General features: G+C 54.0%; 1 protein-coding gene across 2 annotated transcripts in view; it reads right to left on the bottom strand.

The window, feature by feature from the left end:
* BCL9L (BCL9 like) overlaps positions 1 to 9,976 on the bottom strand; it is a 48,846-nt gene extending 38,870 nt beyond the window's left edge. The window contains exon 1 of one of the 2 annotated variants that reach the window (XM_068172087.1): positions 9,795 to 9,976. The gene's annotated coding sequence lies outside the window, so the exon portion shown is untranslated. The remainder of the gene's footprint in view (positions 1 to 9,794) is intronic. The other variant, XM_068172084.1, reaches the window with a different exon arrangement.
* Positions 9,977 to 14,627: the final 4,651 nt, after the last annotated feature.

The following is a 14,627-nucleotide window of genomic DNA, read 5'->3' as shown; positions in this document are numbered from 1 at the left end:
GGATGACTAACTAAACCCTACTAATATAAGGAATACGTTTTAATCAGACTAGGACTTTGTGAAATTACTTTTGATTAAAAAGCATAATAAACTGAATTATAAACATTTGCCACCATTAACTGAGTCTCTGAATATTCTGAAATCACAAGGTGGGGTGAGAAGCAATTGCTTACAGGTAAGGTCCTGACCACACAAGCAGGTGGAAAAATCACTCTTCTCACTAAAACAACAGATCAGGGCTAAAATTATATCAAAATTTTTGGAAAAGGCTGGACACTTCTTTGCTGAAGCTCTGCTTTAGGCAAAGTAACTCTTTTTCTATCAACAAGATGTTTACAATTTCATCTCATGAAATTGACTTTTAAAGAGCAAAAACAGGTTTGGGTTTTGGAAAGGTTCTTATTTGCTTTATTTTTCTTCTTTTTTTTTTTTAAGAGAATGAGAAGCAAAAACTCACATTGAATTCTCCAGTGGAGGTGGGCAGTCTAGGCAGATCGTTACTAAACCTCTGACCTGTAGAAATATTTTGGAAGGAGAGATGCCACAGACTGAAGCACAGCCATGCCCCTGCACTTATCTGTGCCTCCTTTGGGTTTGTGCTGTTCTAACGGCAAAGAGGATAAGCAGGGCTTGGTCTTCTCTTTCCTAGTGTCAAGTTCACATGAAACAGGATTCCCCACTGAAAATCAGGAAACTAAAGGGTACAAAAAACATCCAATTCAGCCATTCTAGACCATATATGTGCAGATGGCATCACAGAAATAAATAACAATAAGGTATTTAACTATTTTTTCAATAGTCTCCCCAGCAGCTTCCCACACGTTTTGAGCTCTGAGAACGATCTGGGATAAGAGAAGCTCATCACTGTGAGAAGTCAACAGGAGGGCCACTCATAATTCCCAGCAGCAGAGTGAAGGTGCTTGCCCTCTCCTGTCAAATGTAATCTCAGCTTCTGCACATGAGTCCCGAGAAAGGACAGGGGATACATCACTCATTTCCCAGGTGGAGGAGGGCACACAGCCATGGCGAGGTGCTTTTTCTCCTACCCAAAACGGCAGAAAGCAGGGGATGGGTAGCACAATGAAAAAAGGGAGAGGAGGGCACAATTCTGGTGCCTGCACCCCACTCTTAGAGCTACCAGGCCTGCACAGGCTGCCAAATCAAATAGCTATCCAGAGCCACGCTCCTGACAAGTGTAACAGGCAATGCCCTCAAAGCAGGACCAGTGTGAGGCTCCTTCCACCCAGAGCCATCACTGCCCGTGTCTGATGCTCATCCACGACGACTGGCAGCAGCTGATGCCTACGGATCGCGCAGAAACCTTGATCCCTCCCACTGGAGAAGTTCCACAACTCTCCAGGCTGCTGAGTTTTTACAGGCTCCAACCAAAACCCCCATCCCAGTCTCCACAGATGTGTTTCCACCATTGCAAAGGGATCTGGGACACTGGGAGGATGTGCAAGGAGGATGGCAAGAAGCAGCCTGTACCCTTAGTGTCTCTCCAGACAGAAGTACTTGTTGGGAGATCCATGACATCACTGGTGGGCTCTCCTGAAGGAAAACAGATAAATGCAAGGGCAGACTTCCAGCAGCGCGCCAAGGGGGAGTTCATCCAAAACAGAGGGCTCCTTGCTCCCTTCTCAGCACCATCTTACAAAGGGAAGGCAGGTAGGTCACCGTTTATTTTGGGTCCCAGTTTCTCATCCAAAGGGGGAACTTAACGCTAGGCTATCCCTCTTGGGTCAAACACAGTGCTGGCAGCACCTGCATTCTTTGCCCTATGCCCACAATACCCTGCCTGGGCACGTGCTGTCCCCTGATAAGGAAACCACTAGCACAGCACCTGGTGGCAATCCTTCCCCCCGAGCCTTGAGACCAACACGCAGCATGTCCACGTGGCCGGTGACCACAGCAGAAATAAAACCACCACCATTCAGAAGAAGCATAATTAGCAAAGATTAAACAGCCAGTGACTATGCTGGCAGCTGGAGGGAAGACACAGACCACCATCTCCCTGGAGCAAAGGAGTCACCGATTCCTGTGTCCGTGGTGCAGCTGCCAAGTGCCCTGCAGGTCTCGCCCCCACTGTGCCCACTACAGGAAGATGCACCGAGTCCACTCACCCTGATCACTAGAAAGTGTATATACTACCACATACAAAACCCTTCCTGTCTTCTTTTCCAAACTCATTTCACCCTCTCTCAACTGGGACCCCCTCATAAAAGAAAGAAGAGACAGGCCTTTCCTGGCATTTCCTTTTTCTGAAAAGGCTGTAAAATTTTCCAAGCATAGCTAAAGCCAGAGCAAAGTTTGTCAGGAGCTCAGCTCGTTAGGCGGCTGCTCAAGGAGCCCCGCGGGAGGCGCAGGCTGCGTAATTCAAAACATCTTGGACCCTGGAAAAGAAAATAGAAACCAGGCTGTGAGAATGAGGGGGGCAGCTCCAGCTCCAGTGTAACCCCTGCTCTGGGAGCGCCCCAACTGCAGAGCTCCAGCCCCAGCAGAGGTGCTGCGGCCAGCCCAAGTGGAGCTGGCACCAGGCAGAGGAAATTCCAAGCCTGTTGCTTCTGGCAGCCACACCGGGCCCTGGCTAGAACCTCGGCAACCTGGAAACCAGCTACTCAGCAATTTTCTTGCCATCCAGAGGACTCGGTCTGAACCACAGTTTCACTTCCCCCTCCCTGCCCAAGAGGCAGGGAACACCAGAGGGAAAGAAACATTTGCTCAAAAGCTGTCATGACCAAAGCCCCTCCAAACTGCTTTGCTCTGTGAGGACAGTCTGGAGCTGCTGCTATCGCCCCTACCCGCCCCTCGTTGCATCTGGGGAGAGGAAACTTGCTTGGACTAGCACTAGGTCTCCCCGACTCCTTTTGCTCCTTGCCAGAGGAAAGTTCAAACAAGGCTGCACAGAGGCAGGACACAGGCAGCTTTCAGCCCAGCCTAACTGCCACGCTTGAGGCTCGCCTGTGGCCGGCCCTGCTCCGTTCAGGCCCTGTCTGGCCCGATCCTCTGCTACAGATCAGTGCTGGAATAAATCCTGCCAAGGAAGTGGTGAAAACTCCAGTGCTGCAGGGGTTTCCACAGCCTTGGCCAGCTTGATGTTGAGAAGAGTTGATCAGAGATGCAGCCCTTCTGCCCAGTTACCACCCTTCAGAGCTACTCGTCCAGTTCCTCCCCACCCTGAGCAGGGAGACCTACAGTGTGGGCTGTTGGTACCCTTGCCTTTTATAAGCCACCTTTTTGTAAGCCAGCATCCTTTCCCAGCTGCAGCCTTTCCAGAGGCCTGAAGCCTAGCATGGCAACAGAACAAAGCAACAATCATTGCACCCACTGCTGGAGCCCCTGCCCATCTGAAGGAGAGTACAGCCATTCACTGATACACAGCTATTTAGCAGGCTCTTTCTTCCAAAGAGTGTATTAAGATTTTACTTCCTATTAGGAAGACTGCAATGCTTCAGAGTCCCTGCCTGCAGAACCAGGTAACTAATGCAGACTGATCAGACAGGTACCCCACCTTGGGTGGCAAGTCAAGGAAGACCGTTCATGAAGCAAACTTCAGCAGGGGGATACACTGCAAGCAGAGAGAAACAGGACTCCTAACATAAAACCCTAAGAGAAAGTTGGGTATGGCCCTCCAAACAAAGGCACATCATTTTTGGAGAGCAGCACCTCTTTGCAGGGTGAACAAAGGACCACGGTGCTCCTCAGAGTACCAGAAGCTCCACTTGGTAGTTAAGGACAGAGTTTGCAACTCCACTGTAATCACACGAGTCATAGCTTTCTAACTTCAGCAGGGCAAATCTTACTAGAAACCTCAAAGATGCACAGGGCATTGAAGATACTTCAAGAGAGGAGCTCCTGACCTCCATCTTCTCAGAAGAATAGAATAGCCCTGCTTATGCATTGAATAGGAGGCTGAGACCCAGAGAGGCAAGAGAGTAGGAGTGATGAGCAGAAACTGGGAATCCTGGCTTCTGTCCCTAGCTCTGCCACATATTCCCTTCCTGTCTTTGGTTAAGTCACATCCCTTCACTTTTCCTGCCAGTCTCTATTTTGGAGGTAAAAAAAAAAGCAAGCACTTGCTTCTACAGAAGGTTTAAAACCTCTTCTGTCCTGTGACAGGGCAGAAGATTGCTGCGGCCAGAGGCTGCGAGACACCCAGCATGCAGGAGCCACGCTGCTCACACAAACCCCAGCAGAGCCTGGCATTTCCTGTGCTTACATTTTGAGAAGCACAGAATCTGTAAACAGTCAGTGCCACAGTGCATCTTCTACACAAACCATATCCTGGCCCATTTCCTCTTCTCAACCACAGGAGTAGGAGCTGAGCAAGGAAAAAGTAAGCTGCTCAGCTGACCTGAGACAGAAAGAGCAGCGCAACTGAACACAGCATGGCTCTGGACAGCACACCTTGCAAGAAGGTGGCTGTTAAACCAGTAGCAGCAAGGATGGGGAAGATCCAGCAATACCAGAGGCAGGGTTAAAACGGGAAAAAAAACACAACAAAATAAAACTGAAAAAAACCAACCCAACCAGCACCCTGAAGAGGCACAATGGTACCGACGTGCCTGAGGAGCACAGCCCTCCTGCTCCCTAGCAGATCCATCCTGTGGCCTCCCACATACTTTGGGAAGAAAGAAGACAAGTAGGCATAGGCAGGAACAAGGAGCACTCTGTGGTTTTGCTCAGTATTTCAGTCCATCTCTCACTCAGGAGGAGCTCTGCTTTGCTTTCCAAGTCGCGCCCTCTCTGGCATGGATCACAAACCTGGCTTCTGGCCCAGGACTTGGCTCCAGCAGCGCTCATCACCAAACAGGGTGACGCCCCACCTCTGGGCACAGTGCACAGCACAGTCCTAAAGCCATCTTGAGGCTATTACCCCAGCATCAGAAGAGGCTCCCCATTATACCCCAGCTGGGATTCCAGGCATCCTGAGTCGCAGATGAAAAAACCAACACCCAAACATAGCTCCAGCTCTTTGGGGGAAGAAAAGCCCAGCATCAAAGTACTGTTTTCTCTAGTGGCTCCAGCTGAAGCTGTCAGACAAGCTGCCTGCATTGGAGAAGTCCTGTCTCCCAAAGATGCCCAGGCATAGCTTGCATGTTCCTCTGCCTGGAGCTGCCCAGAAAGATGCAGCAGGATGATGCCAGGTGAAGGCACTGCCCTCCATCACAGGAAGTGGAAAAGGGGCTGGAAACCACAGCCCGATGCACCCATCTGACGATTCAGCAAGGATACAGGGAAGCCACCTGTGCCCAGACACCAGTAGGTGTCAAAGAACCAGACCACCTCTTCATAAAGAGCTGAGCAAGCGGGAAGCAGGCTTCATTGCACTGACTGTGCCCAGCACGGACACACACTCAGCGAGAGCAGAACAGGTTCTCGTTTCTCTCTTCAGGGCACTGCAGCCCATTATCCTCACACTGGTTTCTCCAGTGCAGGGTTGTAGCTGGCATCAAGGCAACCCTGTTTATTTCGAAGTCATACTGTCTTAGCCCATCCCATGCCTTGGAAGAGGGGCAGCAGCAGCAGCAGGTCTGGGCCCAAGCAAGCAGGACTTGGAGCCAGTCAGGATGCCCAGCAGCAGCACACCCATTTCCAAGGTTTGGTACAGGCTTCAGATAGCCATGCTAAGAAGACAACCCATGCCAGTCTTCCTGCCATGCCATGGCCCAGGCTGCCCTGGGGACCAACAAGTGCTGAACTGCTGGCCAAGGATACAGGGAGAGAGCAGGACTCCTGACAAGCTGCCTCTCCATAGTGTGGCTTTCTCTTAAATCAGAAGCAAGTACCAGTGACACTAACTGCTTCCCCTACACTATCTCCTGCTGAGTATAACCCTGTGGCAACTGCAAATACTGTCGTGAACTGGTTCCAATTAGAACAAATCCATCACCTGATCCACCTTTGAGTTTCACAGAAGATCAGGTAGGAAGGAAACAAAAACAGTTCCCTGTTCCCAGGAAAGGGTCCCAAGCTAAGCAGATGACCTGCAAGAGGCACCACAGAAGAAGGAAGGGTGCCTCTCCTCCATGCCATGTGATTTGGCTGGTGCTGCCTCCCCAGGAGAGGCTGATGAAGTGCAAAATAGAGCAACAGAAATCATGCCCACCAATCTCCAGTAACAGTTCCTGGGTACCTTCCACTCAGGGCTGCCAGAGGCAATGAAGAAAGGAAGCCAAACCAAAGCAGCAAAGATTGGCCCATTGGAAATCAGCACACAACTTCAAAACAGAAGTCAAGAAGAACTGAGGAATATCACTGTGGCCACCCTCACAATCTGCACCACACAGAGCTGCTGAAGATGCACAACTGAGAAGCAAAGCACCCACAACATTTCCTAGGCCCCTTGCTCCAAGACAGGTGTATTTTTCCACAGCTTCAGCGCTATGAGAAACCTCATAGAGTAACTAAATCTCATGGAGATCAACTACATAAAGTCAGAATCCATAGCACCCACCACCCTCTGGAAACACAGAGAGATCACCAGAGAATGCATTTGCCAGTCAAAATCTTCCTGGGAGGAAAGGAAAGCCGACTGACACCAAGTCCTGACCTGCATTAGATTCTGATTTTCCAGAAGAGTCGTGCTGGCAATCCTCCTCGCACTTCGCTGATACAGCTTAAATAACACTGACAAAATATTGCTGCATCTGTACATCATATCGCTGTGATATCTCTACCCTGCATTATATTCTATATCCATGCATCTACATATCACATTTCCTGTTAAAAATGTCAAAAGTAGTCAGACACAGCTCAAGTCTCCCATGTGCCCTTTCCCACCCCCCACGGCCCTCCCCCACCCCCAGTCCAGGGCACTGGAACGATCCTGCGTCTCAGCCAAAAGAGCAACAGTACAAGGAAAATTACATTTCCAGAGCAAGCTCTAGGCTTCTGCCTGGCTAAGGCTGCTGGGGGACAGCAGACAACCCTGGGAGGAGGCAGCAACAGAAGCTCAGGAGCAGGCTCACAGGTGGAACAGACTGCTGATGCATTCTCAGACAGGAACAACGAACTTGTGCTTTTGCACATGGGACTTATTCTCCCAGAAGAGACCAACTTGAGCGATCTGTCGGGTAGGGTATTTAAAACTGGATGAAGCCCTAAGGAATTAAGCGCTGGAAGCCAGCCTGTGCCATCTCCAGGAAATTACCAGACCTGAGCAGATTAAAACCCATTACAGCAGCACATCTGGACATCCGAAGAACACAAACACATCCTCAAGTGCTTTGACCGCTAAGAACTTTCCCTCCTAGCAGCAGCAAAGCCTGATGCAATCACCTGAGACAGGGCAAGGAAGCAAGGGCTGTTCTGATGCCAATTCTGAACTGGACACTGTACTGACAAGAGATGGGGCTGAAAAGAGACAGAAAACAATCCCAGGACCTATTCTGGGACCCTGAAACAAGCTGGAGAGTAACAAAGAGCAAGGTCTCTACAGAAGTAAGAAACAGCCACTGGTTGGGACCCAGCTGATGCTCCTCAGGAGAGAACCAAGAGCTTCCTCTCCAGCTATCCCTGCTTTCCACATGCCTCCACACAGCAAGCACTGACAGAAGGGAAAGCACTCACAGTGTTCAGCAGGAGTGAACAGCAGGGGAGAGAAGAAAAAGCAAAGTTTTTTTCTCCCCAAAACAGCAAGTATGGAGGACATGATGCCAGCTGGGTTGACAGCTTGATAAAAAACTCAAACGGCTGATTTGAGCTTGGACCTCAGAAACTCCAGGCCAGTATGAGCGAAGTCCACAGCTCACGGGTTGGAGTTAGCCTGGAACTAAAGTGCAACTCCAGCACATCCTTGGCAGCTGCCCTGGAGCAGCATAGCCCAATGAGCTTGCTATGTCCAGTTTTGTGATGGCCCAGTTGCTTCATGCAGCTGTCTGTGCCCTCTGTCACACAGTGGCCAGAGAGCCACCTTCCAACAGCAACACAGCAAGATGCAAAAGGGCTTAAAAGTACAAAACACAGCATTTTACTGTCTTCAACTGAACAACAATTGTGGTTTCTAGTTTCTAAGTAGGCTTTCCTTTAGCTGCTGCCTGTTTATTTCGTTACGGTGGCGGGGATCTGGAAAGAGGAAATGGACTTTCAGGGGAGGGAAACACAGTAATACCTACAACATTGCACCGCATTAAACACCATTAAATGGATTTTCTAGGTAATGAAGATGCAGGTCAGGGTGGAAAGGACCAACCAATCCCACCACCTGCTCAGCTAAAATGGCAACACACCTATTAAAAAAGAAACAAAAAGGTTCTTCACCACTTAGGTTATGTATGCTCTGGCAAAAGTCTCAATGGATCAGACAGCTGCTGTAGAGACAGCACATTGATACTCTCATCTTTCCACCAAGGAGAATCAGGCAGCAACATCGACCTGGACATTTCTGCACTAGTTCCAGCCTTGGGTATTACATACCCACATGTGGTGGCAGCCAGCATTATCACAGGCACCAGAGTCACAGGAGGTCTTGATTCAGCACCCTTGCCAAGTGACCTTGGGGAAATCGCTTCCTCGGTGACTCACTGTTCTTATCCCTCCTTATGCCACCAAAGTAGAAAAGCAAGGCACACACACAACCCCTGTATGTGACTGATGGATGGAAGGAGCTGCATGTCATTATTGCATGCCTGGCATGAAACTGCATTTCGGCAGGGTAATGAGTGGTAGCCACATTCGCAGAACAGACCCTGCAAGTCAAGAGTACACACTAAGGCTCCTGTAGCATCACCCTGCAGCCAAAGGTGCATGGCTGTCCTCTGTGCCATGCCGTTGGCAGCCCTTTGCCGCCCTTTGCCTGGCAGAGCCAGGACACAGCCGTAATGCTGCCGCAGCCTGACACCCTGTCAAACGGAGCTGCCCCCAAGGCGTGCAGACACACACAACAACACAACAGCCTGCCCTGTCATGTAGCATTACTGATGTGTTCATATATGCATCCTTCTCGCATTTCTATTCCAGCAAGAACGGGGCTGGAACAAGTTCACCACCTGCTAAAGACACGTCCCTAATACAATGCAGGGGAGGTTTTGTTACATTGATTCCTTTCTGTGCGCAAGAAAAATAGGTATGTACGTGTGGTGTTTCTCTCATTTTATCTCCAAGCTGACGAAATGCCTGATTTATCTCAACAGGTAACCGAAGCCTATCGAGTAGAACACTGCAAATAGAGGGGACAGGTCTTCCCTGACAGTTAGGATGGGCCCTGACAGGAGTGTTTGTTTAAACCCTACGTGAAACGTGGCAAGTTCCCATTCTCCCTGGGGCTTTCACAGCACCGATAACGTTTTGCAAAATCCAGACCCGCTCCGGTAAAATCAGACGGAACTCGATTAAGTTCCTTGCACCGGAGAAAAGCCCCAGTCGAGCCACTTTTGTCCGCGAGGAATCACCTGCGGCCGCAGCAGCAATGGGTGACAAGGACCTGGGAAGAGCGGTCCCCGAGACGTGAGAGCGAATGGGGCAGGGTCCCGCGGACCAGGGGCAATGCCCAAGGCAAGCGGGAGCGCTGACAGCTCATCCCCAGCCGGCCGGACTCGGCGGGTAGGCCGAGCCGAGGCCGGCGACGTCCCCCCGGCAAGTTATCGCCGCCCCCGGGAGCGACGGTGCGGCGGCTAGCCCGGAATCTCCGACTCGGACGGCGGCTCCCGGCCGCCCCTCCGGCCGGATGACAGCCCCGAGGCGGGCCCGGCTGCGCGGAGCAAGGGGTCGGTGCGGGGGCGACGCGGAGCCCCGGCTCCCCCCCGGGGCGGAACAATGGGACGGCGGCTGCCCGGGCCTGGCGGGGCACTCACCTCGGCGGCGGCGGAGCGGCTCAGGGTAGGCCGGGAGAGCCCGCCGGGGCGGCGCGGCGCGGCTCCGCGGGCTGCTGGGGGCCGGCCAGCGGCGCGGGGCCGGCGGCGCGGGCCGCGCTCATGGCTCGGCCGCCCGCCGCAGGGCGCGGGGTCGGGGCCGCTGCCGGCGGCACCCCCCGCCCCGCCGCGCCGCTCCTTCCGCCGACCGAGCCGGCGGCTCCAGCCCGCGCCCGCCGGCGGGGGTGGGCGTCCGGCCGCGGCGAGCCCCGGCTGCCCGCCCGGCCCCGGGCCGCGGACGGCTTCCCCGCGCTGCGGCGGGCGGCCGGGCGCGGGCGGCGGGGAGCGGAGCCGGCGGGCGCGGCGGCCCGGGCGCGGGCGGGGGCGCCGTGGCGAGGGCGAGGCGCTGCGGGCCGAGTGCTCCTTTCTCCGCCGGAGCCTGAATAATCATTTGGAGAAACAGGATCATTCACTTTCCTCCGAGCCGGAGCCAGGCGCTGCCCTGTCAAAATAAAAGCCCCGCGCGCCGATTAACCGCTTCCTGGTCGCGGGCGCCCCGCCGGCCGCCCAGCGGCACCGCCCGCGACCGGCACCGCCGCCGGGGACCGGGTTCGGCACCGCCGCCCATTCCGGGCCTCCCGCGACGAGCGGCCGGCGCCCCGCGAGTGGCCGTCCCGGTGTCGCACACCCATGAGTCTCACAGACATGTACGCGATGGCACACGAGTCTCAGCACAGCCGGGACCCGCAGAATTGCATCCCACTCCTCCCCGCGACAGCACGGGGTCTGCTCCCGCTGAGCCTCTTTCTGCCCTTTATAATATGAAACACCTGTTCTGCTCAGGTCGACACCCTGTGAGTCCTGATTTCGAGCAAAGGACTCGTGGTGCCAGGGAGGTCCCACACCTGATCCCATCTTTGCCGCATCTCCCAGAGCCTATGGAGAGTTGGACTTCGATGATGCTTGTGGGTCACTTCCAGCTCAGGATATTTTGTAATTCCACACACAAGGCACAAGGACTGGCTCCAGCTCTTGAGAAGAGCAGCATGTTATTATCTTTACCAACAAGTTTTCCAGGCATTAACCACCCTCCTGGCCTGAGCAACAGACTCCACGGACAGGAGCCGCACAGTGCACATAAATACCAGGCTGTGGAGGCAGCCTGCCCGCTCCTGGGAGATGCCATCGGCATCCTAACCAGGACGGGTCACCTTCCTGCCTGAAGCGCACCAGCTGCCCAGGAGTGGGGCTGGGAGGAGAGGGCTGGAGGCAGGGACTGCTTGCCAGCCGCCCCCGAGTTGCAGAGCTCGGGGCGATGTGGGGACAAACAGTCCAGCTCCGCTGACGGGAGGTGGGAAGTTAGCACGAGCCTCGGGCCTCTGCTCACGCCCGAAGCGGGCCGAGAAGGGGGCGCGGCCGCGGGGGACGGGGACGAGGGACACGGGGGCGGGGCCAGCCCCCTGCCGGGGCGGCGCGCCGCAGCGCCCCCTGCCGGGGCGGGGGGAGATCGCCCGGGCAGCCCCGGCGCCGGCAGCACCGGGGCTCCGCTCGCCGAGGGCAGGCGGGGGGCGCCGGCGGCGAAACCCTGCGCACTCCCGTTCCCCACGGCAGAGCAGGGGCATGAGCGGAGCCCTCCCGCTCCCCACGGGGAGCCGGTGCTGCAGCGAAGAGCGACGGCTGCCGTAAGAGGGAGGGAGCGAGGAGGGAGAAGCGCCGGCTGCTTCCAACCCCAACTGAAGTGACGCGACATCAGTCTTTGCAGGCGCCTCTTCGGCAGCTGGCACAGGGTGGCTTCGCCCGTTTGCAGAAGTGCCTGTGGAAAGTACCCGAGGCCCAGGCAGACGGAAGGGGCGGGTTGCGGATGTTCGGGTTTTACCTCGGGGGGCCGCAGTCTGCACGAGTGGGCAGGCACTGGGAGCCCCTTTGCATCGAGCATCGTTTGCTTACAACTAGCCATCCCAGGAAGATACACCCCTCCAGGGGAGTGCTGAGGCCATACACCTCGCTGCCTCTTTGGTGAACTCCCAAGTGCCTCATCAGCAAGCAGTGACATATTTTCACACTTTCATCCTTCCCAGTAGCAGCACTGGCGCTCCAGACAGCACGCACAGACACAGTGGGTTAAAATCGGTGCCCAGCCACCATTATTTGGCATGACAACTCAGTGCCAGAGGCAGACAGGCAGTTCCTTCCCTCCAGCCAGGTGTGGTGCTTAGGGAACACATGGAACCACCTGTCCTCTGGGTCCTCTAGCTGCTTCTCTCTTCCTGCTCATTCCCTGCAACCTTCTGGGCTTTTAACATCACAGCCCTTCACACCTCTCCCAGCCTGCACACATGAAAGTGGCAAAACAAGACGGGAAAGTCAGCAAGAGGACCAGCTGCTGCTGGTTCAGCAGAGCCTGCTGGTTTCAGAGCCTCTACCTTTAATTAACATCTGCCAGGCTAGCTACCCTCCCTGCACTTGATGATGACTCCCAGTCCCCCTTTCCCTCCTCTATAATTATGCCCATGCTAGGAGAGACAAGATAGGAGAGGAGATGGTGAAGCAGATTCCTTTGAGCTCCTCAAAGCCTCTCTTTGCCAAAGCCACCACCACCACGACAGCAGCTCATTCCAGGAGCTGCCTGGTACAGATTAGCAAACCTCGGCCAAGATGCCCAGACTTGGCTGTTGCCTGCTCCTTTTCCTGCCTTTGGACCACAAAACTTACATGCAACATACAAAATGGAAAAGTCTCCCTAAATAGTTAAGGACCAAGAGGGAGCCATCTGTGACAGTGACGCCAGCCTTCCCTGGGAAGAATTGTGACTGACCACCCAGAAGCTCCTGACACATCCTACCTCTATGGGATACAGAGAATACAGAGCTACGGGCTCAGAAGGAGTGGCCTTGTCCTGTCATGTTTTGCCAACGAGGACACCTGGAGTCGGTGGAAGCTGGTCCTAAGCTATGTCCAAAGCCCTGGGACTTGTTCATTCCCACTGACTCTCCAGAACAGCAGCCCTAAGCTCAGACCTTCACAAGACCCCTGTGGGCAAGGCCCTCATTATACTTATGAATATGATTAATTAGGTCCAATTAACTGTACTGGAATTAATTATGTGACTCACATTTAGCTGGGGCTGCCTCTTTGCAAAGCATTTCCCCAGTGGATCACTCCAGCAGATCCGCAGCAGAGGCCCCAGAGATAGAAGGGTCCAGACAAACTGTGCTGAAGGAAACGAGTCTGAGGCTGTGAAATGCCTGTTTCGGGAGCAGCTCTCTGTTTTGTTGATCCCTATAGCTATGGAGCAGGAAGCTGGTGGTAGTCCAGCATTAAATCCACAGACCTGGCAGATTCACTCTGTATTCTCCCATAGAAAGGCAATGGTCCAGCAAGAGGACAGAAGAGGCTATGTTGCTACTGCTGAGGTAGACACAAGCCTAAAAACACCTTTTCATCTCTTCCCAGGCTGCTCTCAGTCCTGCCCATGCCTATGCAGACTCCTGGCCAAAGTGTCCTTTTCTTCTGCTCAGACACTAGCACAGATTCTATCCCATAGTCTCACAAGTCCCTGATGTGCCTGATCTCCCTTGGACTGCATTGCAAGGTCTCAATCCCACTTCTGTTTTGGTGGTACTACAAAGCCATTGCTCAGGGAAAAGGGAAAACCAGCCAGCCTAGGAGAGGCCCCAGGTCTGCACCCAACCGTGCAGTCAGCTAGGAAAGAATGGGTTCCCTCATTTCACGCTCACTAGAGTTTGAACGGGGCAGCCACCAGCAGCAGGCCACTGCAATGAGCCGGCACTACCTTTGCCACCTTTGCAGCTGCCTAGGCAGCCTGTGCCCTTGTCTAGATGGACCTGGACAGAATCAGAAGTGCCCAGTTTGGTTTCTCCTTTTAAACAGGACCACCTTCCTTTATTAACTGTCACGTCTCCAGCAGACCAAGACTGTTCTCTCACTGCAGTCAAAAGAAACATGGAAGCTCAAAGACAACGCATGAAGCAATGCAGCCAGCCAGAGTCTCCTGCTTAGCATCCTCACGCTTGAGCTGGGCACTGGCCCCCCCTCCATACGCTGGGATTTTCCTTTGCTGCAATCCTAAAGACAAAACACAGCCTGTGCTGAGGTACTGAGGGAGAATTTAATCAAACTGAGACTTCCTCTTTCCAAATGAAAATATGCTGTTGCTGCTGCTGCAGCTCCAGCATGGCTGACAGACCATCATCTAGCAAAGACAAACTCCTGACATGGTTCCAGGATCACAAGGACACCAAGACTCAGCATCCTGGATGTCTTGCTATTGCTTCGATGCCTGATGCATTCCTGATGCCTGTATGGGTGCAGGCAGGATGCAGCTCTCAAGTCTTCTTCCCGTCTTGTTACTCCTGAGCACCCTGAATGCCGCCTTATCCTCCCAACACCTCAGATGTTCACTGCAGCCCTAGGGAAATCATCTCAGGTTCCACGTAGTCCTGATGTTGCTAGAATCCTATGAGCTTCACTCCTACCACAACTGCGTAGCCTCAGATGGCCTTTGCTACCTGCTCTAGAGGTATTTGGACTGCTCTACGTGGGACCCTGCTTGGCTGTCCTTGGTCTTGGGACACCGCTACCGTGCAGGGCAGGCCCTGCCAAGCAGCAAACCGAGAAAAGGCTGAGGTTTACTGGCGCCGGAGCTGCGAGGGAACTTCTGCCCCTGCCAGCCAGTAGGGCCAGGAGAGCCGGAGCCCACCGGGCAGCCTGCGGGGCCGGGCAGCGCGCCCGCTGCCCGCGCCTGCGGAGGGGCGCGAAGGGTTAAATGGTTTGGCGAGGCCACCAGCGCGGTAAATGCAGCCAGCGGCGGAGCCA

This window comes from Anomalospiza imberbis, chromosome 24, assembly GCF_031753505.1.
Source record: "Anomalospiza imberbis isolate Cuckoo-Finch-1a 21T00152 chromosome 24, ASM3175350v1, whole genome shotgun sequence".
NCBI lineage: Eukaryota > Metazoa > Chordata > Aves > Passeriformes > Viduidae > Anomalospiza > Anomalospiza imberbis.
This window is presented reverse-complemented; position numbering and strand designations above follow the sequence as displayed.